Raw genomic sequence first — 26,386 nt, forward strand, 5'->3', positions numbered from 1 at the left:
GAAATGCGTACCCTCGACTCTAAGGGGGACGTGGTAAGAGCCACTAATGAAAACACAAAGAGGGTGCTTTGAAAAGGGAAACACGGTGCTACCAGTCAATCAATCACACCCACTGCTGGGCCTATCACCTGAGAACATGAGAATCAAAAAGTCACAGGCTGGCAATCCTGCACTCCAACAATATTTACCATAGCCAACACTTGGAAGCAATGAAAATGTCCATCAACCGAGGAATGCACAAAGAAGAAGTGGTCCACGTACACAGTGGAAAATTACTCCAATAAAAAATAAAAATTAAATTTAAAAATCCAACAAAAGTAAGGAGACATCAGCTTGTGTGGGTTTGTCCGGGCACACTCCACTCTAATTTATAACCGAGAAACACCACAGGCCGCAAGGGCTTTTCCCTAGTTACCAGGGTGGGGAACATAGAAAGGCTGCCGCCCTCTGGCAGTTACCTGCAAAAGCAGTTTTAAAGCCTGTGCTAATGGTCATTTCATAGGAACAAGTACTGCAGAACTGTAAATGAAACCTGCCCTCAAAATGTCTTCAGGGAGGTAATGGCCAAAACATTTCAAAAGGTGACACGTACTTTAAGAGAACACTTTGAAGAACTAAGGGGTAATCACTGCTTGAAAAATAAAAAGGACATGCCTTAAAGCTCAATTTCAACGGATTATGAGGCACATGCGAATTCAACCACAAAGAGGTATCAGCTCACACTTGTCAGAATAACCATGAGCAAGAAAACTACAAACAATAAATGCTGAAGGTGTTGTGGAGAAATGCATACCCTCAACTTCAAGGGGGACGTAAGTTGGAAAGGGCCACGAATGAGAACAGAATGGAGGTGCCTTAAAAAGGTAAACATTGAGCTACCATATGATCCAGCAGGCCCACTCCTCCACCTATAATCTAAGAAGAGAGAATTGGAAAGACACAGGCAGGCAAATCTGCATTGCCCAGTATTACAATAGCCAAGATATGGAAGTAACCAAAAAGACCACCAACAGATGGGTGGGCAAAGAAGAACTCCTCCATGTACAGATGGAATATTCGCTAGTGAAAAAAATGAAACAATGCCATTTGCAGCACCATAGATGAGTCTAGACGTAATCACGCCACGTGTAGTAAGTGAGAAAGCAAAAGGCACATATCCTATCATATCACTTTCAGGAGTTACTTAAAAATTGATACCAATGAAGATATTTCCACAGAGAAAGGCAATCACAGATTCATTAAAAAACTTATGGTTCACCAAATAGAAAGGGATGAGGATTGGATACATTACCATATTGGGGTTAACAGAGATATACAAACCATGTGAAATATATAACCACCAAAGACGTACGGAAGACCAGGAGAAGACTGCTCAACATTGTGTCATAACCTATATTGGCAAAAGATGCGAGGAAGAATAGATACACGTATATGTGTGATAGAACCACATCTTGCACACCTAGAACAAACAAACCATTGTAATCAAATTTGCTGGGATAAAAAATAAAAAGTAAATTACAAATATGAACAAGGAGTAATGAGACATAAAGTTAAAGGGCTTTTTCCTGGCAGATTCCATTCTAATATACAACCTAGAACACCACTTCCATTAAGGCTCTGTTTCCCTAGTAACCAAATTTGGTAAAGGAGAAATGCTGCCAACCTTGTGGCCGTATCCTGCAAGAGCAGCTTTAAAGTCACAGCTAATGGTCACTTAACATTCACAAGGACTCAGGGCTGTAAAGGACACTTGCCCTAAATATTTGTGCTGAAGTAGGGAATGGGCAAAAAATTCAAAACAGGCAAATGTTTCAAGAAGAGATTATGAAGAGTTAAGTTTTACTCACACTCTTTTTAAAAAAAAGGAAAATGGATAAAAGCTCAACCTCAGGGAGTGTTAGACGCATGCAATCTAATCTACAAAAAGTTTCAACTTACACCAGTCGACTGACCATCAGCAAAAAGTCTACAAACAATAAATGCTGAAGGGGTTTTAGAGAACTGTGTACCCTCTGCCTGCTGGTGAGACGTAAAGGGGTAACAGCCAATAATGAGAACAGAAAGGAAATGTGTTTAAAAGTAAAAATGGAGGTACTATTCAATCCAGCAGGCGCACCATTGGACCTCTCACCTGAGAAGACAAGAATCGAGAAGACACAGGCCGCAAAAGCTGCAGTGCAGCCTTATTCACAATAGCCAAGACAGTGAAGCAATCAAAATGTCCAACAACAGGTAAATGGATAAAGAAGAAGTGGTCCATGTACATAATGGAATATTAGCCATGGAAGACAATGAACCATTGCTCTTTGAGGCACCACAAATGAGTCTGGAGATAATCACGAAAGATGAGGTAAGTTGGAAAGCAAAAGACCTGTTTTCTATGGTAGCACTTATAGGCGTTACCTAATAACTGACACAAATGAACATATCTCCACAGAGAAAGACACTCTGATTTAGAAAACAAACTATGCTCATCTAAAACGACAGGTGGGGGGAATGGATAAATTAAGATTAGTGTTACTATATGTATACAAACACATATGATATACATATCTCAAAAAGACCAACCATATAGCAAGGGAAGTCTGCGGAACCCTCTGTAACATTTTACATGGGAAGAGGATCTGTACTTGAATAGACATATATAATGTACAAACGAACCAGATTGTGTACACCTAGGACAAACAATATTCTAAGCTTTACCCCAATTAAAACACTTTTAAAAACCAAGAAGAAATAATGACACATAAACTTGTGGGGGTTTCTCCACGCACATTCCAATGTAATTTACAACCTAGGAACACGACTTCCAGAAAGGCTCTGCTGCCCTACTACCCAGATTTGGGAATGGAGAAATGCTGCCTCCTTGAGGCCACTTCCCACAACAGCAGCTTTAAACCCATTGCTAAAGGTCACTAAATATTCACCAAACTTGCAGTTCGGGAAATGACACCTGCTCTCTAAAAAAACGCTGGGGTGGAAAATCGACCAAATAATTCAAAAGAGGGCAACCTTCAAAGAAGACAATTTCAAGAGTTATATTGTACTGCCAATTGTTTCCTTTTTTTAACAGAAAAGAAAACGGCGGACAAAAATGATGAGTTTTACGAATTTTCAAAGACATGCAAACCCAAATTACAAAAACCTATCAGCTCACAGCAGCCAGAAGGGCCATTAGCATAAATGCTGTAAACAATAAATGCTGAAGCGATTGTGGAGAAATGCGTACCCTCGACTCTAAGGGGGACGTGGTAAGAGCCACTAATGAAAACACAAAGAGGGTGCTTTGAAAAGGGAAACACGGTGCTACCAGTCAATCAATCACACCCACTGCTGGGCCTATCACCTGAGAACATGAGAATCAAAAAGTCACAGGCTGGCAATCCTGCACTCCAACAATATTTACCATAGCCAACACTTGGAAGCAATGAAAATGTCCATCAACCGAGGAATGCACAAAGAAGAAGTGGTCCACGTACACAGTGGAAAATTACTCCAATAAAAAATAAAAATTAAATTTAAAAATCCAACAAAAGTAAGGAGACATCAGCTTGTGTGGGTTTGTCCGGGCACACTCCACTCTAATTTATAACCGAGAAACACCACAGGCCGCAAGGGCTTTTCCCTAGTTACCAGGGTGGGGAACATAGAAAGGCTGCCGCCCTCTGGCAGTTACCTGCAAAAGCAGTTTTAAAGCCTGTGCTAATGGTCATTTCATAGGAACAAGTACTGCAGAACTGTAAATGAAACCTGCCCTCAAAATGTCTTCAGGGAGGTAACGGCCAAAACATTTCAAAAGGTGACACGTACTTTAAGAGAACACTTTGAAGAACTAAGGGGTAATCACTGCTTGAAAAATAAAAAGGACATGCCTTAAAGCTCAATTTCAACGGATTATGAGGCACATGCGAATTCAACCACAAAGAGGTATCAGCTCACACTTGTCAGAATAACCATGAGCAAGAAAACTACAAACAATAAATGCTGAAGGTGTTGTGGAGAAATGCATACCCTCAACTTCAAGGGGGACGTAAGTTGGAAAGGGCCACGAATGAGAACAGAATGGAGGTGCCTTAAAAAGGTAAACATTGAGCTACCATATGATCCAGCAGGCCCACTCCTCCACCTATAATCTAAGAAGAGAGAATTGGAAAGACACAGGCAGGCAAATCTGCATTGCCCAGTATTACAATAGCCAAGATATGGAAGTAACCAAAAAGACCACCAACAGATGGGTGGGCAAAGAAGAACTCCTCCATGTACAGATGGAATATTCGCTAGTGAAAAAAATGAAACAATGCCATTTGCAGCACCATAGATGAGTCTAGACGTAATCACGCCACGTGTAGTAAGTGAGAAAGCAAAAGGCACATATCCTATCATATCACTTTCAGGAGTTACTTAAAAATTGATACCAATGAAGATATTTCCACAGAGAAAGGCAATCACAGATTCATTAAAAAACTTATGGTTCACCAAATAGAAAGGGATGAGGATTGGATACATTACCATATTGGGGTTAACAGAGATATACAAACCATGTGAAATATATAACCACCAAAGACGTACGGAAGACCAGGAGAAGACTGCTCAACATTGTGTCATAACCTATATTGGCAAAAGATGCGAGGAAGAATAGATACACGTATATGTGTGATAGAACCACATCTTGCACACCTAGAACAAACAAACCATTGTAATCAAATTTGCTGGGATAAAAAATAAAAAGTAAATTACAAATATGAACAAGGAGTAATGAGACATAAAGTTAAAGGGCTTTTTCCTGGAAGATTCCATTCTAATATACACCCTAGAACACCACTTCCATTAAGGCTCTGTTTCCCTAGTAACCAAATTTGGTAAAGGAGAAATGCTGCCAACCTTGTGGCCGTATCCTGCAAGAGCAGCTTTAAAGTCACAGCTAATGGTCACTTAACATTCACAAGGACTCAGGGCTGTAAAGGACACTTGCCCTAAATATTTGTGCTGAAGTAGGGAATGGGCAAAAAATTCAAAACAGGCAAATGTTTCAAGAAGAGATTATGAAGAGTTAAGTTTTACTCACACTCTTTTTAAAAAAAAGGAAAATGGATAAAAGCTCAACCTCAGGGAGTGTTAGACGCATGCAATCTAATCTACAAAAAGTTTCAACTTACACCAGTCGACTGACCATCAGCAAAAAGTCTACAAACAATAAATGCTGAAGGGGTTTTAGAGAACTGTGTACCCTCTGCCTGCTGGTGAGACGTAAAGGGGTAACAGCCAATAATGAGAACAGAAAGGAAATGTGTTTAAAAGTAAAAATGGAGGTACTATTCAATCCAGCAGGCGCACCATTGGACCTCTCACCTGAGAAGACAAGAATCGAGAAGACACAGGCCGCAAAAGCTGCAGTGCAGCCTTATTCACAATAGCCAAGACAGTGAAGCAATCAAAATGTCCAACAACAGGTAAATGGATAAAGAAGAAGTGGTCCATGTACATAATGGAATATTAGCCATGGAAGACAATGAACCATTGCTCTTTGAGGCACCACAAATGAGTCTGGAGATAATCACGAAAGATGAGGTAAGTTGGAAAGCAAAAGACCTGTGTTCTATGGTAGCACTTATAGGCGTTACCTAATAACTGACACAAATGAACATATCTCCACAGAGAAAGACACTCTGATTTAGAAAACAAACTATGCTCATCTAAAACGACAGGTGGGGGGAATGGATAAATTAAGATTAGTGTTACTATATGTATACAAACACATATGATATACATATCTCAAAAAGACCAACCATATAGCAAGGGAAGTCTGCGGAACCCTCTGTAACATTTTACATGGGAAGAGGATCTGTACTTGAATAGACATATATAATGTACAAACGAACCAGATTGTGTACACCTAGGACAAACAATATTCTAAGCTTTACCCCAATTAAAACACTTTTAAAAACCAAGAAGAAATAATGACACATAAACTTGTGGGGGTTTCTCCACGCACATTCCAATGGAATTTACAACCTAGGAACACGACTTCCAGAAAGGCTCTGCTGCCCTACTACCCAGATTTGGGAATGGAGAAATGCTGCCTCCTTGAGGCCACTTCCCACAACAGCAGCTTTAAACCCATTGCTAAAGGTCACTAAATATTCACCAAACTTGCAGTTCGGGAAATGACACCTGCTCTCTAAAAAAACGCTGGGGTGGAAAATCGACCAAATAATTCAAAAGAGGGCAACCTTCAAAGAAGACAATTTCAAGAGTTATATTGTACTGCCAATTGTTTCCTTTTTTTAACAGAAAAGAAAACGGCGGACAAAAATGATGAGTTTTACGAATTTTCAAAGACATGCAAACCCAAATTACAAAAACCTATCAGCTCACAGCAGCCAGAAGGGCCATTAGCATAAATGCTGTAAACAATAAATGCTGAAGCGATTGTGGAGAAATGCGTACCCTCGACTCTAAGGGGGACGTGGTAAGAGCCACTAATGAAAACACAAAGAGGGTGCTTTGAAAAGGGAAACACGGTGCTACCAGTCAATCAATCACACCCACTGCTGGGCCTATCACCTGAGAACATGAGAATCAAAAAGTCACAGGCTGGCAATCCTGCACTCCAACAATATTTACCATAGCCAACACTTGGAAGCAATGAAAATGTCCATCAACCGAGGAATGCACAAAGAAGAAGTGGTCCACGTACACAGTGGAAAATTACTCCAATAAAAAATAAAAATTAAATTTAAAAATCCAACAAAAGTAAGGAGACATCAGCTTGTGTGGGTTTGTCCGGGCACACTCCACTCTAATTTATAACCGAGAAACACCACAGGCCGCAAGGGCTTTTCCCTAGTTACCAGGGTGGGGAACATAGAAAGGCTGCCGCCCTCTGGCAGTTACCTGCAAAAGCAGTTTTAAAGCCTGTGCTAATGGTCATTTCATAGGAACAAGTACTGCAGAACTGTAAATGAAACCTGCCCTCAAAATGTCTTCAGGGAGGTAACGGCCAAAACATTTCAAAAGGTGACACGTACTTTAAGAGAACACTTTGAAGAACTAAGGGGTAATCACTGCTTGAAAAATAAAAAGGACATGCCTTAAAGCTCAATTTCAACGGATTATGAGGCACATGCGAATTCAACCACAAAGAGGTATCAGCTCACACTTGTCAGAATAACCATGAGCAAGAAAACTACAAACAATAAATGCTGAAGGTGTTGTGGAGAAATGCATACCCTCAACTTCAAGGGGGACGTAAGTTGGAAAGGGCCACGAATGAGAACAGAATGGAGGTGCCTTAAAAAGGTAAACATTGAGCTACCATATGATCCAGCAGGCCCACTCCTCCACCTATAATCTAAGAAGAGAGAATTGGAAAGACACAGGCAGGCAAATCTGCATTGCCCAGTATTACAATAGCCAAGATATGGAAGTAACCAAAAAGACCACCAACAGATGGGTGGGCAAAGAAGAACTCCTCCATGTACAGATGGAATATTCGCTAGTGAAAAAAATGAAACAATGCCATTTGCAGCACCATAGATGAGTCTAGACGTAATCACGCCACGTGTAGTAAGTGAGAAAGCAAAAGGCACATATCCTATCATATCACTTTCAGGAGTTACTTAAAAATTGATACCAATGAAGATATTTCCACAGAGAAAGGCAATCACAGATTCATTAAAAAACTTATGGTTCACCAAATAGAAAGGGATGAGGATTGGATACATTACCATATTGGGGTTAACAGAGATATACAAACCATGTGAAATATATAACCACCAAAGACGTACGGAAGACCAGGAGAAGACTGCTCAACATTGTGTCATAACCTATATTGGCAAAAGATGCGAGGAAGAATAGATACACGTATATGTGTGATAGAACGACATCTTGCACACCTAGAACAAACAAACCATTGTAATCAAATTTGCTGGGATAAAAAATAAAAAGTAAATTACAAATATGAACAAGGAGTAATGAGACATAAAGTTAAAGGGCTTTTTCCTGGCAGATTCCATTCTAATATACACCCTAGAACACCACTTCCATTAAGGCTCTGTTTCCCTAGTAACCAAATTTGGTAAAGGAGAAATGCTGCCAACCTTGTGGCCGTATCCTGCAAGAGCAGCTTTAAAGTCACAGCTAATGGTCACTTAACATTCACAAGAATTCAGGGCTGTAAAGGACACTTGCCCTAAATATTTGTGCTGAAGTAGGGAATGGACAAAATATTCAAAACAGGCAAATATTGCAAGAAGAGATTATGAAGAGTTAAGTTTTACTCACACTCTTTTTAAAAAAAAGGAAAATGGATAAAAGCTCAACCTCAGGGAGTGTTAGACGCATGCAATCTAATCTACAAAAAGTTTCAACTTACACCAGTCGACTGACCATCAGCAAAAAGTCTACAAACAATAAATGCTGAAGGGGTTTTAGAGAACTGTGTACCCTCTGCCTGCTGGTGAGACGTAAAGGGGTAACAGCCAATAATGAGAACAGAAAGGAGCTGTGTTTAAAAGTAAAAATGGAGGTACTATTCAATCCAGCAGGCGCACCATTGGACCTCTCACCTGAGAAGACAAGAATCGAGAAGACACAGGCCGCAAAAGCTGCAGTGCAGCCTTATTCACAATAGCCAAGACAGTGAAGCAATCAAAATGTCCAACAACAGGTAAATGGATAAAGAAGAAGTGGTCCATGTACACAATGGAATATTAGCCATGGAAGACAATGAACCATTGCTCTTTGAGGCACCACAAATGAGTCTGGAGATAATCACGAAAGATGAGGTAAGTTGGAAAGCAAAAGACCTGTGTTCTATGATAGCACTTATAGGCGTTATCTAATAACTGACACAAATGAACACATTTCCACAGAGAAAGACACTCACAGATTTAGAAAACAAACTATGCTCATCTAAAACGACAGGTGGGGGGAATGGATAAATTAAGGTTAGTGTTACTATATGTATACAAACACATATGATATACATATCTCAAAAAGGCCAACCATATAGCAAGGGAAGTCTGCGGAACCCTCTGTAACATTTTACATGGGAAGAGCATCTGTACTTGAATAGACATATATAATGTACAAATGAACCAGATTGTGTACACCTAGGACAAACAATATTCTAAGCTTTACCCCAATTAAAACACTTTTAAAAACCAAGAAGAAATAATGACACATAAACTTATGGGGGTTTCTCCACGCACATTCCAATGGAATTTACAACCTAGGAACACGACTTCCAGAAAGGCTCTGCTGCCCTACTACCCAGATTTGGGAATGGAGAAATGCTGCCTCCTTGAGGCCACTTCCCACAACAGCAGCTTTAAACCCATTGCTAAAGGTCACTAAATATTCACCAAACTTGCAGTTCGGGAAATGACACCTGCTCTCTAAAAAAACGCTGGGGTGGAAAATCGACCAAATAATTCAAAAGAGGGCAACCTTCAAAGAAGACAATTTCAAGAGTTATATTGTACTGCCAATTGTTTCCTTTTTTTAACAGAAAAGAAAACGGCGGACAAAAATGATGAGTTTTACGAATTTTCAAAGACATGCAAACCCAAATTACAAAAACCTATCAGCTCACAGCAGCCAGAAGGGCCACTAGCATAAATGCTGTAAACAATAAATGCTGAAGCGATTGTGGAGAAATGCGTACCCTCGACTCTAAGGGGGACGTGGTAAGAGCCACTAATGAAAACACAAAGAGGGTGCTTTGAAAAGGGAAACACGGTGCTACCAGTCAATCAATCACACCCACTGCTGGGCCTATCACCTGAGAACATGAGAATCAAAAAGTCACAGGCTGGCAAACCTGCACTCCAAAAATATTTACCATAGCCAACACTTGGAAGCAATGAAAATGTCCATCAACCGAGGAATGCACAAAGAAGAAGTGGTCCACGTACACAGTGGAAAATTACTCCAATAAAAAATAAAAATTAAATTTAAAAATCCAACAAAAGTAAGGAGACATCAGCTTGTGTGGGTTTGTCCGGGCACACTCCACTCTAATTTATAACCGAGAAACACCACAGGCCGCAAGGGCTTTTCCCTAGTTACCAGGGTGGGGAACATAGAAAGGCTGCCGCCCTCTGGCAGTTACCTGCAAAAGCAGATTTAAAGCCTGTGCTAATGGTCATTTCATAGGAACAAGTACTGCAGAACTGTAAATGAAACCTGCCCTCAAAATGTCTTCAGGGAGGTAACGGCCAAAACATTTCAAAAGGTGACACGTACTTTAAGAGAACACTTTGAAGAACTAAGGGGTAATCACTGCTTGAAAAATAAAAAGGACATGCCTTAAAGCTCAATTTCAACGGATTATGAGGCACATGCGAATTCAACCACAAAGAGGTATCAGCTCACACTTGTCAGAATAACCATGAGCAAGAAAACTACAAACAATAAATGCTGAAGGTGTTGTGGAGAAATGCATACCCTCAACTTCAAGGGGGACGTAAGTTGGAAAGGGCCACGAATGAGAACAGAATGGAGGTGCCTTAAAAATATAAACATTGAGCTACCATATGATCCAGCAGGCCCACTCCTCCACCTATAATCTAAGAAGAGAGAATTGGAAAGACACAGGCAGGCAAATCTGCATTGCCCAGTATTACAATAGCCAAGATATGGAAGTAACCAAAAAGACCACCAACAGATGGGTGGGCAAAGAAGAACTCCTCCATGTACAGATGGAATATTCGCTAGTGAAAAAATGAAACAATGCCATTTGCAGCACCATAGATGAGTCTAGACGTAATCACGCCACGTGTAGTAAGTGAGAAAGCAAAAGGCACATATCCTATCATATCACTTTCAGGAGTTACTTAAAAATTGATACCAATGAAGATATTTCCACAGAGAAAGGCAATCACAGATTCATTAAAAAACTTATGGTTCACCAAATAGAAAGGGATGAGGATTGGATACATTACCATATTGGGGTTAACAGAGATATACAAACCATGTGAAATATATAACCACCAAAGACGTACGGAAGACCAGGAGAAGACTGCTCAACATTGTGTCATAACCTACATTGGCAAAGGATGCGAGGAAGAATAGATACACGTATATGTGTGAAAGAACAACATCTTGCACACCTAGAACAAACAAACCATTGTAATCAAATTTGCTGGGATAAAAAATAAAAAGTAAATTACAAATATGAACAAGAAGTAATGAGACATAAAGTTAAAGGGCTTTTTCCTGGCACATTCCATTCTAATATACACCCTAGAACACCACTTCCATTAAGGCTCTGTTTCCCTAGTAACCAAATTTGGTAAAGGAGAAATGCTGCCACCTAGTGGCCGTTTCCTGCAAGAGCAGCTTTAAAGTCACAGCTAATGGTCACTTAACATTCACAAGGACTCAGGGCTGTAAAGGACACTTGCCCTAAATATTTGTGCTGAAGTAGTGAATGGACAAAAAATTCAAAACAGGCAAATGTTTCAAGAAGAGATTATGAAGAGTTAAGTTTTACTCACACTCTTTTTAAAAAAAAGGAAAATGGATAAAAGTTCAACCTCAGGGAGTGTTAGACGCATGCAATCTAATCTACAAAAAGTTTCAACTTACACCAGTCGACTGACCATCAGCAAAAAGTCTACAAACAATAAATGCTGAAGGGGTTTTAGAGAACTGTGTACCCTCTGCCTGCTGGTGAGACGTAAAGAGGTAACAGCCAATAATGAGAACAGAAAGGAACTGTGTTTAAAAGTAAAAATGGAGGTACTATTCAATCCAGCAGGCGCACCATTGGACCTCTCACCTGAGAAGACAAGAATCGAGAAGACACAGGCCGCAAAAGCTGCAGTGCAGCCTTATTCACCATAGCCAAGACAGTGAAGCAATCAAAATGTCCAACAACAGGTAAATGGATAAAGAAGAAGTGGTCCATGTACACAATGGAATATTAGCCATGGAAGACAATGAACCATTGCTCTTTGAGGCACCACAAATGAGTCTGGAGATAATCACGACAGATGAGGTAAGTTGGAAAGCAAAAGACCTGTTTTCTATGGTAGCACTTATAGGCGTTACCTAATAACTGACACAAATGAACATATCTCCACAGAGAAAGACACTCTGATTTAGAAAACAAACTATGCTCATCTAAAACGACAGGTGGGGGGAATGGATAAATTAAGGTTAGTGTTACTATATGTATACAAACACATATGATATACATATCTCAAAAAGGCCAACCATATAGCAAGGGAAGTCTGCGGAACCCTCTGTAACATTTTACATGGGAAGAGGATCTGTACTTGAATAGACATATATAATGTACAAACGAACCAGATTGTGTACACCTAGGACAAACAATATTCTAAGCTTTACCCCAATTAAAACACTTTTAAAAACCAAGAAGAAATAATGACACATAAACTTGTGGGGGTTTCTCCACGCACATTCCAATGGAATTTACAACCTAGGAACACGACTTCCAGAAAGGCTCTGCTGCCCTACTACCCAGATTTGGGAATGGAGAAATGCTGCCTCCTTGAGGCCACTTCCCACAACAGCAGCTTTAAACCCATTGCTAAAGGTCACTAAATATTCACCAAACTTGCAGTTCGGGAAATGACACCTGCTCTCTAAAAAAACGCTGGGGTGGAAAATCGACCAAATAATTCAAAAGAGGGCAACCTTCAAAGAAGACAATTTCAAGAGTTATATTGTACTGCCAATTGTTTCCTTTTTTTAACAGAAAAGAAAACGGCGGAGAAAAATGATGAGTTTTACGAATTTTCAAAGACATGCAAACCCAAATTACAAAAACCTATCAGCTCACAGCAGCCAGAAGGGCCATTAGCATAAATGCTGTAAACAATAAATGCTGAAGCGATTGTGGAGAAATGCGTACCCTCGACTCTAAGGGGGACGTGGTAAGAGCCACTAATGAAAACACAAAGAGGGTGCTTTGAAAAGGGAAACACGGTGCTACCAGTCAATCAATCACACCCACTGCTGGGCCTATCACCTGAGAACATGAGAATCAAAAAGTCACAGGCTGGCAAACCTGCACTCCAACAATATTTACCATAGCCAACACTTGGAAGCAATGAAAATGTCCATCAACCGAGGAATGCACAAAGAAGAAGTGGTCCACGTACACAGTGGAAAATTACTCCAATAAAAAATAAAAATTAAATTTAAAAATCCAACAAAAGTAAGGAGACATCAGCTTGTGTGGGTTTGTCCGGGCACACTCCACTCTAATTTATAACCGAGAAACACCACAGGCCGCAAGGGCTTTTCCCTAGTTACCAGGGTGGGGAACATAGAAAGGCTGCCGCCCTCTGGCAGTTAGCTGCAAAAGCAGTTTTAAAGCCTGTGCTAATGGTCATTTCATAGGAACAAGTACTGCAGAACTGTAAATGAAACCTGCCCTCAAAATGTCTTCAGGGAGGTAATGGCCAAAACATTTCAAAAGGTGACACGTACTTTAAGAGAACACTTTGAAGAACTAAGGGGTAATCACTGCTTGAAAAATAAAAAGGACATGCCTTAAAGCTCAATTTCAACGGATTATGAGGCACATGCGAATTCAACCACAAAGAGGTATCAGCTCACACTTGTCAGAATAACCATGAGCAAGAAAACTACAAACAATAAATGCTGAAGGTGTTGTGGAGAAATGCATACCCTCAACTTCAAGGGGGACGTAAGTTGGAAAGGGCCACGAATGAGAACAGAATGGAGGTGCCTTAAAAAGGTAAACATTGAGCTACCATATGATCCAGCAGGCCCACTCCTCCACCTATAATCTAAGAAGAGAGAATTGGAAAGACACAGGCAGGCAAATCTGCATTGCCCAGTATTACAATAGCCAAGATATGGAAGTAACCAAAAAGACCACCAACAGATGGGTGGGCAAAGAAGAACGCCTCCATGTACAGATGGAATATTCGCTAGTGAAAAAAATGAAACAATGCCATTTGCAGCACCATAGATGAGTCTAGACGTAATCACGCCACGTGTAGTAAGTGAGAAAGCAAAAGGCACATATCCTATCATATCACTTTCAGGAGTTACTTAAAAATTGATACCAATGAAGATATTTCCACAGAGAAAGGCAATCACAGATTCATTAAAAAACTTATGGTTCACCAAATAGAAAGGGATGAGGATTGGATACATTACCATATTGGGGTTAACAGAGATATACAAACCATGTGAAATATATAACCACCAAAGACGTACGGAAGACCAGGAGAAGACTGCTCAACATTGTGTCATAACCTACATTGGCAAAGGATGCGAGGAAGAATAGATACACGTATATGTGTGAAAGAACCACATCTTGCACACCTAGAACAAACAAACCATTGTAATCAAATTTGCTGGGATAAAAAATAAAAAGTAAATTACAAATATGAACAAGAAGTAATGAGACATAAAGTTAAAGGGCTTTTTCCTGGCACATTCCATTCTAATATACACCCTAGAACACCACTTCCATTAAGGCTCTGTTTCCCTAGTAACCAAATTTGGTAAAGGAGAAATGCTGCCACCTAGTGGCCGTATCCTGCAAGAGCAGCTTTAAAGTCACAGCTAATGGTCACTTAACATTCACAAGGACTCAGGGCTGTAAAGGACACTTGCCCTAAATATTTGTGCTGAAGTAGTGAATGGACAAAAAATTCAAAACAGGCAAATGTTTCAAGAAGAGATTATGAAGAGTTAAGTTTTACTCACACTCTTTTTAAAAAAAAGGAAAATGGATAAAAGTTCAACCTCAGGGAGTGTTAGACGCATGCAATCTAATCTACAAAAAGTTTCAACTTACACCAGTCGACTGACCATCAGCAAAAAGTCTACAAACAATAAATGCTGAAGGGGTTTTAGAGAACTGTGTACCCTCTGCCTGCTGGTGAGACGTAAAGAGGTAACAGCCAATAATGAGAACAGAAAGGAACTGTGTTTAAAAGTAAACATGGAGGTACTATTCAATCCAGCAGGCGCACCATTGGACCTCTCACCTGAGAAGACAAGAATCGAGAAGACACAGGCCGCAAAAGCTGCAGTGCAGCCTTATTCACCATAGCCAAGACAGTGAAGCAATCAAAATGTCCAACAACAGGTAAATGGATAAAGAAGAAGTGGTCCATGTACACAATGGAATATTAGCCATGGAAGACAATGAACCATTGCTCTTTGAGGCACCACAAATGAGTCTGGAGATAATCACGACAGATGAGGTAAGTTGGAAAGCAAAAGACCTGTTTTCTATGGTAGCACTTATAGGCGTTACCTAATAACTGACACAAATGAACATATCTCCACAGAGAAAGACACTCTGATTTAGAAAACAAACTATGCTCATCTAAAACGACAGGTGGGGGGAATGGATAAATTAAGGTTAGTGTTACTATATGTATACAAACACATATGATATACATATCTCAAAAAGGCCAACCATATAGCAAGGGAAGTCTGCGGAACCCTCTGTAACATTTTACATGGGAAGAGGATCTGTACTTGAATAGACATATATAATGTACAAACGAACCAGATTGTGTACACCTAGGACAAACAATATTCTAAGCTTTACCCCAATTAAAACACTTTTAAAAACCAAGAAGAAATAATGACACATAAACTTATGGGGGTTTCTCCACGCACATTCCAATGGAATTTACAACCTAGGAACACGACTTCCAGAAAGGCTCTGCTGCCCTACTACCCAGATTTGGGAATGGAGAAATGCTGCCTCCTTGAGGCCACTTCCCACAACAGCAGCTTTAAACCCATTGCTAAAGGTCACTAAATATTCACCAAACTTGCAGTTCGGGAAATGACACCTGCTCTCTAAAAAAACGCTGGGGTGGAAAATCGACCAAATAATTCAAAAGAGGGCAACCTTCAAAGAAGACAATTTCAAGAGTTATATTGTACTGCCAATTGTTTCCTTTTTTTAACAGAAAAGAAAACGGCGGAGAAAAATGATGAGTTTTACGAATTTTCAAAGACATGCAAACCCAAATTACAAAAACCTATCAGCTCACAGCAGCCAGAAGGGCCATTAGCATAAATGCTGTAAACAATAAATGCTGAAGCGATTGTGGAGAAATGCGTACCCTCGACTCTAAGGGGGACGTGGTAAGAGCCACTAATGAAAACACAAAGAGGGTGCTTTGAAAAGGGAAACACGGTGCTACCAGTCAATCAATCACACCCACTGCTGGGCCTATCACCTGAGAACATGAGAATCAAAAAGTCACAGGCTGGCAAACCTGCACTCCAAAAATATTTACCATAGCCAACACTTGGAAGCAATGAAAATGTCCATCAACCGAGGAATGCACAAAGAAGAAGTGGTCCACGTACACAGTGGAAAATTACTCCAATAAAAAATAAAAATTAAATTTAAAAATCCAACAAAAGTAAGGAGACATCAGCTTGTGTGGGTTTGTCCGGGCACACTCCACTCTAATTTATAACCGAGAAACACCACAGGCCGCAAGGGCTTTTCCCTAGTTACCAGGGTGGGAAACATAGAAAGGCTGCCGCCCACTGGCAGTTAGCTGCAAAAGCAGTTTTAAAGCCTGTGCTAATGGTCATTTCATAGGAACAAGTACTGCAGAACTGTAAATGAAACCTGCCCTCAAAATGTCTTCAGGGAGGTAACGGCCAAAACATTTCAAAAGGTGACACGTACTTTAAGAGAACACTTTGAAGAACTAAGGGGTAATCACTGCTTGAAAAATAAAAAGGACATGCCTTAAAGCTCAATTTCAACGGATTATGAGGCACATGCGAATTCAACCACAAAGAGGTATCAGCTCACACTTGTCAGAATAACCATGAGCAAGAAAACTACAAACAATAAATGCTGAAGGTGTTGTGGAGAAATGCATACCCTCAACTTCAAGGGGGACGTAAGTTGGAAAGGGCCACGAATGAGAACAGAATGGAGGTGCCTTAAAAAGGTAAACATTGAGCTACCATATGATCCAGCAGGCCCACTCCTCCACCTATAATCTAAGAAGAGAGAATTGGAAAGACACAGGCAGGCAAATCTGCATTGCCCAGTATTACAATAGCCAAGATATGGAAGTAACCAAAAAGACCACCAACAGATGGGTGGGCAAAGAAGAACTCCTCCATGTACAGATGGAATATTCGCTAGTGAAAAAAATGAAACAATGCCATTTGCAGCACCATAGATGAGTCTAGACGTAATCACGCCACGTGTAGTAAGTGAGAAAGCAAAAGGCACATATCCTATCATATCACTTTCAGGAGTTACTTAAAAATTGATACCAATGAAGATATTTCCACAGAGAAAGGCAATCACAGATTCATTAAAAAACTTATGGTTCACCAAATAGAAAGGGATGAGGATTGGATACATTACCATATTGGGGTTAACAGAGATATACAAACCATGTGAAATATATAACCACCAAAGACGTACGGAAGACCAGGAGAAGACTGCTCAACATTGTGTCATAACCTATATTGGCAAAAGATGCGAGGAAGAATAGATACACGTATATGTGTGATAGAACCACATCTTGCACACCTAGAACAAACAAACCATTGTAATCAAATTTGCTGGGATAAAAAATAAAAAGTAAATTACAAATATGAACAAGGAGTAATGAGACATAAAGTTAAAGGGCTTTTTCCTGGCAGATTCCATTCTAATATACAACCTAGAACACCACTTCCATTAAGGCTCTGTTTCCCTAGTAACCAAATTTGGTAAAGGAGAAATGCTGCCAACCTTGTGGCCGTATCCTGCAAGAGCAGCTTTAAAGTCACAGCTAATGGTCACTTAACATTCACAAGAATTCAGGGCTGTAAAGGACACTTGCCCTAAATATTTGTGCTGAAGTAGGGAATGGACAAAATATTCAAAACAGGCAAATATTGCAAGAAGAGATTATGAAGAGTTAAGTTTTATTCACACTCTTTTTAAAAAAAAGGAAAATGGATAAAAGCTCAACATCAGGGAGTGTTAGACGCATGCAATCTAATCTACAAAAAGTTTCAACTTACACCAGTCGACTGACCATCAGCAAAAAGTCTACAAACAATAAATGCTGAAGGGGTTTTAGAGAACTGTGTACCCTCTGCCTGCTGGTGAGACGTAAAGGGGTAACAGCCAATAATGAGAACAGAAAGGAGCTGTGTTTAAAAGTAAAAATGGAGGTACTATTCAATCCAGCAGGCGCACCATTGGACCTCTCACCTGAGAAGACAAGAATCGAGAAGACACAGGCCGCAAAAGCTGCAGTGCAGCCTTATTCACAATAGCCAAGACAGTGAAGCAATCAAAATGTCCAACAACAGGTAAATGGATAAAGAAGAAGTGGTCCATGTACACAATGGAATATTAGCCATGGAAGACAATGAACCATTGCTCTTTGAGGCACCACAAATGAGTCTGGAGATAATCATGAAAGATGAGGTAAGTTGGAAAGCAAAAGACCTGTGTTCTATGATAGCACTTATAGGCGTTATCTAATAACTGACACAAATGAACACATTTCCACAGAGAAAGACACTCACAGATTTAGAAAACAAACTATGCTCATCTAAAACGACAGGTGGGGGGAATGGATAAATTAAGGTTAGTGTTACTATATGTATACAAACACATATGATATACATATCTCAAAAAGGCCAACCATATAGCAAGGGAAGTCTGCGGAACCCTCTGTAACATTTTACATGGGAAGAGGATCTGTACTTGAATAGACATATATAATGTACAAATGAACCAGATTGTGTACACCTAGGACAAACAATATTCTAAGCTTTACCCCAATTAAAACACTTTTAAAAACCAAGAAGAAATAATGACACATAAACTTATGGGGGTTTCTCCACGCACATTCCAATGGAATTTACAACCTAGGAACACGACTTCCAGAAAGGCTCTGCTGCCCTACTACCCAGATTTGGGAATGGAGAAATGCTGCCTCCTTGAGGCCACTTCCCACAACAGCAGCTTTAAACCCATTGCTAAAGGTCACTAAATATTCACCAAACTTGCAGTTCGGGAAATGACACCTGCTCTCTAAAAAAACGCTGGGGTGGAAAATCGACCAAATAATTCAAAAGAGGGCAACCTTCAAAGAAGACAATTTCAAGAGTTATATTGTACTGCCAATTGTTTCCTTTTTTTAACAGAAAAGAAAACGGCGGAGAAAAATGATGAGTTTTACGAATTTTCAAAGACATGCAAACCCAAATTACAAAAACCTATCAGCTCACAGCAGCCAGAAGGGCCATTAGCATAAATGCTGTAAACAATAAATGCTGAAGCGATTGTGGAGAAATGCGTACCCTCGACTCTAAGGGGGACGTGGTAAGAGCCACTAATGAAAACACAAAGAGGGTGCTTTGAAAAGGGAAACACGGTGCTACCAGTCAATCAATCACACCCACTGCTGGGCCTATCACCTGAGAACATGAGAATCAAAAAGTCACAGGCTGGCAAACCTGCACTCCAAAAATATTTACCATAGCCAACACTTGGAAGCAATGAAAATGTCCATCAACCGAGGAATGCACAAAGAAGAAGTGGTCCACGTACACAGTGGAAAATTACTCCAATAAAAAATAAAAATTAAATTTAAAAATCCAACAAAAGTAAGGAGACATCAGCTTGTGTGGGTTTGTCTGGGCACACTCCACTCTAATTTATAACCGAGAAACACCACAGGCCGCAAGGGCTTTTCCCTAGTTACCAGGGTGGGGAACATAGAAAGGCTGCCGCCCTCTGGCAGTTAGCTGCAAAAGCAGTTTTAAAGCCTGTGCTAATGGTCATTTCATAGGAACAAGTACTGCAGAACTGTAAATGAAACCTGCCCTCAAAATGTCTTCAGGGAGGTAACGGCCAAAACATTTCAAAAGGTGACACGTACTTTAAGAGAACACTTTGAAGAACTAAGGGGTAATCACTGCTTGAAAAATAAAAAGGACATGCCTTAAAGCTCAATTTCAACGGATTATGAGGCACATGCGAATTCAACCACAAAGAGGTATCAGCTCACACTTGTCAGAATAACCATGAGCAAGAAAACTACAAACAATAAATGCTGAAGGTGTTGTGGAGAAATGTATACCCTCAACTTCAAGGGGGACGTAAGTTGGAAAGGGCCACGAATGAGAACAGAATGGAGGTGCCTTAAAAATATAAACATTGAGCTACCATATGATCCAGCAGGCCCACTCCTCCACCTATAATCTAAGAAGAGAGAATTGGAAAGACACAGGCAGGCAAATCTGCATTGCCCAGTATTACAATAGCCAAGATATGGAAGTAACCAAAAAGACCACCAACAGATGGGTGGGCAAAGAAGAACTCCTCCATGTACAGATGGAATATTCGCTAGTGAAAAAATGAAACAATGCCATTTGCAGCACCATAGATGAGTCTAGACGTAATCACGCCACGTGTAGTAAGTGAGAAAGCAAAAGGCACATATCCTATCATATCACTTTCAGGAGTTACTTAAAAATTGATACCAATGAAGATATTTCCACAGAGAAAGGCAATCACAGATTCATTAAAAAACTTATGGTTCACCAAATAGAAAGGGATGAGGATTGGATACATTACCATATTGGGGTTAACAGAGATATACAAACCATGTGAAATATATAACCACCAAAGACGTACGGAAGACCAGGAGAAGACTGCTCAACATTGTGTCATAACCTACATTGGCAAAGGATGCGAGGAAGAATAGATACACGTATATGTGTGAAAGAACCACATCTTGCACACCTAGAACAAACAAACCATTGTAATCAAATTTGCTGGGATAAAAAATAAAAAGTAAATTACAAATATGAACAAGAAGTAATGAGACATAAAGTTAAAGGGCTTTTTCCTGGCACATTCCATTCTAATATACACCCTAGAACACCACTTCCATTAAGGCTCTGTTTCCCTAGTAACCAAATTTGGTAAAGGAGAAATGCGGCCACCTAGTGGCCGTTTCCTGCAAGAGCAGCTTTAAAGTCACAGCTAATGGTCACTTAACATTCACAAGGACTCAGGGCTGTAAAGGACACTTGCCCTAAATATTTGTGCTGAAGTAGTGAATGGACAAAAAATTCAAAACAGGCAAATGTTTCAAGAAGAGATTATGAAGAGTTAAGTTTTACTCACACTCTTTTTAAAAAAATGGAAAATGGATAAAAGCTCAACCTCAGGGAGTGTTAGACGCATGCAATCTAATCTACAAAAAGTTTCAACTTACACCAGTCGACTGACCATCAGCAAAAAGTCTACAAACAATAAATGCTGAAGGGGTTTTAGAGAACTGTGTACCCTCTGCCTGCTGGTGAGACGTAAAGAGGTAACAGCCAATAATGAGAACAGAAAGGAACTGTGTTTAAAAGTAAAAATGGAGGTACTATTCAATCCAGCAGGCGCACCATTGGACCTCTCACCTGAGAAGACAAGAATCGAGAAGACACAGGCCGCAAAAGCTGCAGTGCAGCCTTATTCACCATAGCCAAGACAGTGAAGCAATCAAACTGTCCAACAACAGGTAAATGGATAAAGAAGAAGTGGTCCATGTACACAATGGAATATTAGCCATGGAAGACAATGAACCATTGCTCTTTGAGGCACCACAAATGAGTCTGGAGATAATCACGACAGATGAGGTAAGTTGGAAAGCAAAAGACCTGTTTTCTATGGTAGCACTTATAGGCGTTACCTAATAACTGACACAAATGAACATATCTCCACAGAGAAAGACACTCTGATTTAGAAAACAAACTATGCTCATCTAAAACGACAGGTGGGGGGAATGGATAAATTAAGGTTAGTGTTACTATATGTATACAAACACATATGATATACATATCTCAAAAAGGCCAACCATATAGCAAGGGAAGTCTGCGGAACCCTCTGTAACATTTTACATGGGAAGAGGATCTGTACTTGAATAGACATATATAATGTACAAACGAACCAGATTGTGTACACCTAGGACAAACAATATTCTAAGCTTTACCCCAATTAAAACACTTTTAAAAACCAAGAAGAAATAATGACACATAAACTTGTGGGGGTTTCTCCACGCACATTCCAATGTAATTTACAACCTAGGAACACGACTTCCAGAAAGGCTCTGCTGCCCTACTACCCAGATTTGGGAATGGAGAAATGCTGCCTCCTTGAGGCCACTTCCCACAACAGCAGCTTTAAACCCATTGCTAAAGGTCACTAAATATTCACCAAACTTGCAGTTCGGGAAATGACACCTGCTCTCTAAAAAAACGCTGGGGTGGAAAATCGACCAAATAATTCAAAAGAGGGCAACCTTCAAAGAAGACAATTTCAAGAGTTATATTGTACTGCCAATTGTTTCCTTTTTTTAACAGAAAAGAAAACGGCAGAGAAAAATGATGAGTTTTACGAATTTTCAAAGACATGCAAACCCAAATTACAAAAACCTATCAGCTCAGAGCAGCCAGAAGGGCCATTAGCATAAATGCTGTAAACAATAAATGCTGAAGCGATTGTGGAGAAATGCGTACCCTCGACTCTAAGGGGGACGTGGTAAGAGCCACTAATGAAAACACAAAGAGGGTGCTTTGAAAAGGGAAACACGGTGCTACCAGTCAATCAATCACACCCACTGCTGGGCCTATCACCTGAGAAAATGAGAATCAAAAAGTCACAGGCTGGCAATCCTGCACTCCAACAATATTTACCATAGCCAACACTTGGAAGCAATGAAAATGTCCATCAACCGAGGAATGCACAAAGAAGAAGTGGTCCACGTACACAGTGGAAAATTACTCCAATAAAAAATAAAAATTAAATTTAAAAATCCAACAAAAGTAAGGAGACATCAGCTTGTGTGGGTTTGTCCGGGCACACTCCACTCTAATTTATAACCGAGAAACACCACAGGCCGCAAGGGCTTTTCCCTAGTTACCAGGGTGGGGAACATAGAAAGGCTGCCGCCCTCTGGCAGTTAGCTGCAAAAGCAGTTTTAAAGCCTGTGCTAATGGTCATTTCATAGGAACAAGTACTGCAGAACTGTAAATGAAACCTGCCCTCAAAATGTCTTCAGGGAGGTAACGGCCAAAACATTTCAAAAGGTGACACGTACTTTAAGAGAACACTTTGAAGAACTAAGGGGTAATCACTGCTTGAAAAATAAAAAGGACATGCCTTAAAGCTCAATTTCAACGGATTATGAGGCACATGCGAATTCAACCACAAAGAGGTATCAGCTCACACTTGTCAGAATAACCATGAGCAAGAAAACTACAAACAATAAATGCTGAAGGTGTTGTGGAGAAATGCATACCCTCAACTTCAAGGGGGACGTAAGTTGGAAAGGGCCACGAATGAGAACAGAATGGAGGTGCCTTAAAAAGGTAAACATTGAGCTACCATATGATCCAGCAGGCCCACTCCTCCACCTATAATCTAAGAAGAGAGAATTGGAAAGACACAGGCAGGCAAATCTGCATTGCCCAGTATTACAATAGCCAAGATATGGAAGTAACCAAAAAGACCACCAACAGATGGGTGGGCAAAGAAGAACTCCTCCATGTACAGATGGAATATTCGCTAGTGAAAAAAATGAAACAATGCCATTTGCAGCACCATAGATGAGTCTAGACGTAATCACGCCACGTGTAGTAAGTGAGAAAGCAAAAGGCACATATCCTATCATATCACTTTCAGGAGTTACTTAAAAATTGATACCAATGAAGATATTTCCACAGAGAAAGGCAATCACAGATTCATTAAAAAACTTATGGTTCACCAAATAGAAAGGGATGAGGATTGGATACATTACCATATTGGGGTTAACAGAGATATACAAACCATGTGAAATATATAACCACCAAAGACGTACGGAAGACCAGGAGAAGACTGCTCAACATTGTGTCATAACCTATATTGGCAAAAGATGCGAGGAAGAATAGATACACGTATATGTGTGATAGAACCACATCTTGCACACCTAGAACAAACAAACCATTGTAATCAAATTTGCTGGGATAAAAAATAAAAAGTAAATTACAAATATGAACAAGGAGTAATGAGACATAAAGTTAAAGGGCTTTTTCCTGGCAGATTCCATTCTAATATACAACCTAGAACACCACTTCCATTAAGGCTCTGTTTCCCTAGTAACCAAATTTGGTAAAGGAGAAATGCTGCCAACCTTGTGGCCGTATCCTGCAAGAGCAGCTTTAAAGTCACAGCTAATGGTCACTTAACATTCACAAGGACTCAGGGCTGTAAAGGACACTTGCCCTAAATATTTGTGCTGAAGTAGGGAATGGGCAAAAAATTCAAAACAGGCAAATGTTTCAAGAAGAGATTATGAAGAGTTAAGTTTTATTCACACTCTTTTTAAAAAAAAGGAAAATGGATAAAAGTTCAACCTCAGGGAGTGTTAGACGCATGCAATCTAATCTACAAAAAGTTTCAACTTACACCAGTCGACTGACCATCAGCAAAAAGTCTACAAACAATAAATGCTGAAGGGGTTTTAGAGAACTGTGTACCCTCTGCCTGCTGGTGAGACGTAAAGGGGTAACAGCCAATAATGAGAACAGAAAGGAGCTGTGTTTAAAAGTAAAAATGGAGGAACTATTCAATCCAGCAGGCGCACCATTGGACCTCTCACCTGAGAAGATAAGAATCGAGAAGACACAGGCCGCAAAAGCTGCAGTGCAGCCTTATTCACAATAGCCAAGACAGTGAAGCAATCAAAATGTCAAACAACAGGTAAATGGATAAAGAAGAAGTGGTCCATGTACACAGTGGAATATTAGCCATGGAAGACAATGAACCATTGCTCTTTGAGGCACCACAAATGAGTCTGGAGATAATCATGAAAGATGAGGTAAGTTGGAAAGCAAAAGACCTGTGTTCTATGATAGCACTTATAGGCGTTATCTAATAACTGACACAAATGAACATATTTCCACAGAGAAAGACACTCACAGATTTAGAAAACAAACTATGCTCATCTAAAACGACAGGTGGGGGGAATGGATAAATTAAGGTTAGTGTTACTATATGTATACAAACACATATGATATACATATCTCAAAAAGGCCAACCATATAGCAAGGGAAGTCTGCGGAACCCTCTGTAACATTTTACATGGGAAGAGGATCTGTACTTGAATAGACATATATAATGTACAAATGAACCAGATTGTGTACACCTAGGACAAACAATATTCTAAGCTTTACCCCAATTAAAACACTTTTAAAAACCAAGAAGAAATAATGACACATAAACTTATGGGGGTTTCTCCACGCACATTCCAATGGAATTTACAACCTAGGAACACGACTTCCAGAAAGGCTCTGCTGCCCTACTACCCAGATTTGGGAATGGAGAAATGCTGCCTCCTTGAGGCCACTTCCCACAACAGCAGCTTTAAACCCATTGCTAAAGGTCACTAAATATTCACCAAACTTGCAGTTCGGGAAATGACACCTGCTCTCTAAAAAAACGCTGGGGTGGAAAATCGACCAAATAATTCAAAAGAGGGCAACCTTCAAAGAAGACAATTTCAAGAGTTATATTGTACTGCCAATTGTTTCCTTTTTTTAACAGAAAAGAAAACGGCGGACAAAAATGATGAGTTTTACGAATTTTCAAAGACATGCAAACCCAAATTACAAAAACCTATCAGCTCACAGCAGCCAGAAGGGCCATTAGCATAAATGCTGTAAACAATAAATGCTGAAGCGATTGTGGAGAAATGCGTACCCTCGACTCTAAGGGGGACGTGGTAAGAGCCACTAATGAAAACACAAAGAGGGTGCTTTGAAAAGGGAAACACGGTGCTACCAGTCAATCAATCACACCCACTGCTGGGCCTATCACCTGAGAACATGAGAATCAAAAAGTCACAGGCTGGCAAACCTGCACTCCAAAAATATTTACCATAGCCAACACTTGGAAGCAATGAAAATGTCCATCAACCGAGGAATGCACAAAGAAGAAGTGGTCCACGTACACAGTGGAAAATTACTCCAATAAAAAATAAAAATTAAATTTAAAAATCCAACAAAAGTAAGGAGACATCAGCTTGTGTGGGTTTGTCCGGGCACACTCCACTCTAATTTATAACCGAGAAACACCACAGGCCGCAAGGGCTTTTCCCTAGTTACCAGGGTGGGGAACATAGAAAGGCTGCCGCCCTCTGGCAGTTACCTGCAAAAGCAGTTTTAAAGCCTGTGCTAATGGTCATTTCATAGGAACAAGTACTGCAGAACTGTAAATGAAACCTGCCCTCAAAATGTCTTCAGGGAGGTAACGGCCAAAACATTTCAAAAGGTGACACGTACTTTAAGAGAACACTTTGAAGAACTAAGGGGTAATCACTGCTTGAAAAAT

Source organism: Balaenoptera borealis (assembly GCF_965194805.1).
Source record: "Balaenoptera borealis genome assembly, chromosome: 9".
Classification (NCBI taxonomy): Eukaryota; Metazoa; Chordata; class Mammalia; order Artiodactyla; family Balaenopteridae; genus Balaenoptera; species Balaenoptera borealis.